Below are 5,101 nucleotides of genomic sequence, written 5' to 3'. Positions count from 1 at the left end.
GCAGGTGGTGGACTCTCCTCTCCTCAAACAGCAGATCGACGTGCAGCGACTCGCCATCAAGCAGCTGAAGAGTGAAAACTACAGACTGAAGGTCAGTGTGAGCCGCTCCACACACTTACGCACACACTCACACACACACACACACACACACTAGGGGTGTGCGATATATATCGTCTGCAATAATATAGTAATTGTTGTTTTAATGATGTGCGATTTCGACTCAAAAGATAATGGACACTTTTAGAAAAAATGGCTTTATAAAGGTAAAAATGCCCATAAAATGTAAAAATTAGTTTAAACTTATTGGAAAAGATTAATTTCTCAGTGTGAACTGACCAGCACACAGAATATGAAGAATATTAAAAACCTCAGGAGTCAGCTGTCCACGGTAGTCCTTAAGATACAAGCACAATAACACACTCAGCAAAATATTGTCTAATTATAATTATCAATAAAATCCCAGAAAATATCGAGATATTATTTTTTGTCAAGCAAAAACCAAACAAAACACCCCTACAGAGCGCACGCTTACATTACATGAAGTCTAGAGTTCTTTCACTGCATGACTAAGTCTATTAAAATACATTTAGAATGATCACAAATTCAAGACATGGGGCAGAAAATGTATATATTTACACCATTTCATATAGTTAATAATCAGTTTCACACGAAGAGCCCAATTTTCTCCAAATATTACCATGATTACAAATGTGATAATGATTTTTTACAACAGTTCAATAAACAAGAAGTTAATTAAGAGTATTGCCTGTTTTTGCTCTATTTCTCCAATAAAAATAATTCCAAACACAGTCACAGCACAGTTTTGTGTCGCTGAGCAACATGACGGTGTTTCGTTCCTGAATGAATCAACCGTTTTGGCCATATCGTCCAGGCCTACTTCAGATGCAGCTTCTGTGTTGTGTTGATTTAATTTGCTTGGTAACAGCCCAAATGTAATTCACTGATTAAATGTAAGAATTTGACTCAAAAGATAATGGACACTTTTAGAAAAAATGGCTTTATAAAGGTAAAAATGCCCATAAAATGTAAAAATTAGTTTAAACTTATTGGAAAAGATTAATTTCTCAGTGTGAACTGACCAGCACACAGAATATGAAGAATATTAAAAACCTCAGGAGTCAGCTGTCCACGGTAGTCCTTAAGATACAAGCACAATAACACACTCAGCAAAATATTGTCTAATTATAATTATCAATAAAATCCCAGAAAATATCGAGATATTATTTTTTGTCAATATCGCACACCCCTACTGCACACACACACACGCGCACACACAGAGCACAATGAAGACGATGATCTACAGGTCACCTGACATCAGATGGACACCCACTCTGTCTGTGTGTGTGTGTGTGTGTGTGTGTGTGTGTGTGTGTGTGTGTGTGACGGCCGGCGCTCAGAGCTCTGGGCTTGATTTGAAGGCAGCGCAGCTCGGCTGGTTTTAATTCAATCAAACATGCTCCTTTTGGGAGCGCTGCATGGAAACTCCAGCACGTAATGTGACCCATTTAAAGCCCTTCTGCACTTAAAACAGAACCGGCCACATCCAGATTCCCGTCGGTCTGAACCGTGTGCCTACAAAACTACACATCCACACCATCAGAGAGCCTCGGGTTTGAATGCTGATGAGCGCAGTGTCTGCTTGACCTTTGACCTCCAGCACACATTCAATTAGCATTTTAACACTGCATTTGTCTCGGGTTTCTCATTCACACACAGACACACTCTGGCTCGCGTTACAGATGATCTTACTGTAAAATACCACACAATACGCTGGTTAAACTCAGAGGACTCTAAAAAATGAATCACTACGCAAGTATTCTGAAAAATGAATTGCTACACTTGCAAAATGAATTGCTACAATTGTAAAATAAATCACTACAGTTCTAAAATTAATCATTATATTAAAAAAATGAATCACTGCTGTTCCAAAATGAATCACTTCAAAGATTAATCACTATAGATACAAAACAAATGACTGTAGTTCATTTGAAGGCAGCGCAGCTCGGCTGGTTTTAATTCAATCAAACATGCTCCTTTTGGGAGCGCTGCATGGAAACTCCAGCACGTAATGTGACCCATTTAAAGCCCTTCTGCACTTAAAACAGAACCGGCCACATCCAGATTCCCGTCGGTCTGAACCGTGTGCCTACAAAACTACACATCCACACCATCAGAGAGCCTCGGGTTTGAATGCTGATGAGCGCAGTGTCTGCTTGACCTTTGACCTCCAGCACACATTCAATTAGCATTTTAACACTGCATTTGTCTCGGGTTTCTCATTCACACACAGACACACTCTGGCTCGCGTTACAGATGATCTTACTGTAAAATACCACACAATATGCTGGTTAAACTCGGGACTCTAAAAAATGAATCACTACGCAAGTATTCTGAAAAACGAATTGCTACACTTGCAAAATGAATTGCTACAATTGTAAAATAAATCACTACAGTTCTAAAATGAATCATTATATTAAAAAAATGAATCACTGCTGTTCCAAAATGAATCACTTCAAAGATGAATCACTATAGATACAAAACAAATGACTGTAGTTCTAAAATGAATCATAGTTCAGAAATGAATCAATACAGTCCTAAAACGAATCATTATAGATCAGAAACAAATCACTGTAGTTCTCAAATTAATCACTGTAGTTCTAAAATGAATCACTATAGATACAAATGACTGTAGTTTTAAAATGAATCATAGTTCAGAAATGAATCAATACAGTCCTAAAACGAATCATTATAGATCAAAAATGAATCACTGCAGTTCTAAAATGAATCACTAGATACAAAACAAATCACTGTAGTTCTAAAATAAATCATAGTTCAGAAATGAATCAATACAGTCCTAAAATGACTTATTATAGATCAAAAATGAATCACTGCAGTTCAGAAATGAATCACTATAGTTTCAAATTGAATAATTGCAGTTACACTACAAATCATTATAGTTCTAAAATGAAATATTATAGTTCAAACTATATCATTATACTTAAAAAATGAAGCACTGTAGTTCTAAAATGAATCACTTCAAAGATGAATCACTACAGATACAAAACAAATTACTGTAGTTCTAAAATGAATCATAGTTCAGAAATGAATCAATACAGTCCTAAAACTAATCATTATAGACCAGAAACAAATCACTGCAGTTCTAAAATGAATCACTATAAATACAAATGACTGTAGTTTTAAAATGAATCATAGTTCAGAAATGAATCAATACAGTCCTAAAATGAATCATTATAGATCAGAAACAAATCACTGTAGTTCTAAAATGTCTAAAAAGTCAGTCACTGCAAATCACTGTCAATGTGTTTTTTTTATTAGAATTTGTCCAAAATCAGCTGAATCATTATAGATCAGAAACAAATCACTGTAGTTCTAAAATGTCTAAAAAGTCACTGTCACTGCAAATCACTGTCAATGTGTTTTTTTTATTAGAATTTGTCCAAAATCAGCATGATGTTTCTGCTAGTGTACCTATGATGGTTTGAGATGCCGTCTATGTAGGCAGCACACTAGGCTCCGGACACGTTCAGATCACGAATCACAGAAATGGGGCGCAGACAGGTTGTGTGGTCTGAGATCTAAACAGCACACAGTGTTTACCTGACGGCCCACAAACAGCGCAGGACAACTGTGAGTTTCCACTGGTTCTGAACGGAGGAGAGCGTCTCTTCTTGGCAGCGTGTGTTTTCTCTTGGCTTGAGCGGCCTGTAATGAAGAGCCTGGTTTTTTATGGTCGGCAGGACCGTCCACGCTCTTATGCTTAGCTTCCATAAAGTGAACGTTCACTGATGATCCAGCCAACCTCAAACAGACCTTAAAGGGCCAGCGCCGGAAAAAAGAGTCCAGACCACTCAAGCGAACTGAGGGCCCAAGGCATTGTGGGATGCAGCTGGGTCCTACACTGAAAAAATGCTTTTCAGGTTCATAAATACTGTTGGAGTATTACTGGAAAAATAAAGATTAATGGAGTACGAACACACAGTATATCTACTTCAAAACTATTACATTTAACTCAATCTGTTAATTACATTTTATTTTTTTAATTTGCCAGCAGTGTAAACTGTTTCTACACAAAATTATTTTCAGTTTAGTCCTTAAAGCAGGGGTATTATACAAATATACCACTTTATTTGTTTTTAAACAAGAAAAAATGAGTAAAAATCATGCATCAAATTTTATAATGCACAGCAGAGAGATTTAATTACTGTTTAAAGCGATTTAAATCTGACAGAACTGCATTTAAATTGGGGAAAATGCATAAATATCATTACTATCCGTTATCTGGCTAATAATAACAGAAGTAAAACAATACAGATGTGTCCTCATAAACACATTATGGCCATACTGACGCGAATGGCTGCAAATATTCATAAATCTCATCAATATTTTAATGATTTCTGCTAGCCAGCGATGAGAGTAAACTCCTCTACATTTTACCACAGTTTTACCATAGTACTCATAATATACCACGGTACATGTGCAGCAATACGATAACACGTTACCGTGACAGTATCTTGGATTCATTATAAAACTTTTCACACAGTGACGGTATAACTGAATGAACTAAAGCACATAAAGTGATTTGTTGAGATAAATGCAGCGGCAGTTTGAATGAACGGCTCTCCTCACGGACAGACAGAAAGAAAAACACTTTTAACCGAAGAACAAATGAAGACTGATCACCGACATCAGCTGTAAATCTCGTTATATCGCGTTACAGCAAATACAGACGCTTCCAAAGCAGAGAGAGAAGGAGAGAGAGAGAGAGACAGAAAGAAAGAAAGAGCTCGTCGTTTCTCCTGCCACGACTTTCCGTTCTGGAAACACCGACGATAAAAGACCGAAAACCGATTCAAACGAGCAGCTTTCTGACCGAAGAGCTGCTCTAAACACGATTAATCTGATGTATCTCCGTTAATCTGAGGTGAAAGTGAGGTGAAAGTGAGGTAAACGCAGAAATCTGAGGTAAATCTGCGAGAACAAAAGCTACTCACCCTCGCGCGCTCCTCAACCGGATTCTCCCGCGAAAGAAAGTCGGCGATTTCTCCAAACATCAGAGAGC

General features: G+C 37.3%; 1 protein-coding gene across 1 annotated transcript in view; it reads right to left on the bottom strand.

Moving 5' to 3' along the window:
- LOC107660849 (lipoma HMGIC fusion partner-like 2 protein) overlaps window positions 1-5,101 on the bottom strand; it is a 23,478-nt gene extending 18,377 nt beyond the window's left edge. The window contains exon 1 of the mRNA XM_016450273.1: window positions 5,034-5,101. The gene's annotated coding sequence lies outside the window, so the exon portion shown is untranslated. The remainder of the gene's footprint in view (window positions 1-5,033) is intronic.

The sequence above is a fragment of the Sinocyclocheilus anshuiensis genome, unplaced genomic scaffold, assembly GCF_001515605.1.
Source record: "Sinocyclocheilus anshuiensis isolate Anshui unplaced genomic scaffold, SAMN03320099.WGS_v1.1 scaffold1875, whole genome shotgun sequence".
NCBI classification, from domain to species: domain Eukaryota; kingdom Metazoa; phylum Chordata; class Actinopteri; order Cypriniformes; family Cyprinidae; genus Sinocyclocheilus; species Sinocyclocheilus anshuiensis.
The sequence above is the reverse complement of the archived record's forward strand: the minus strand, read 5'-3'. Positions and strand labels throughout refer to the sequence as shown.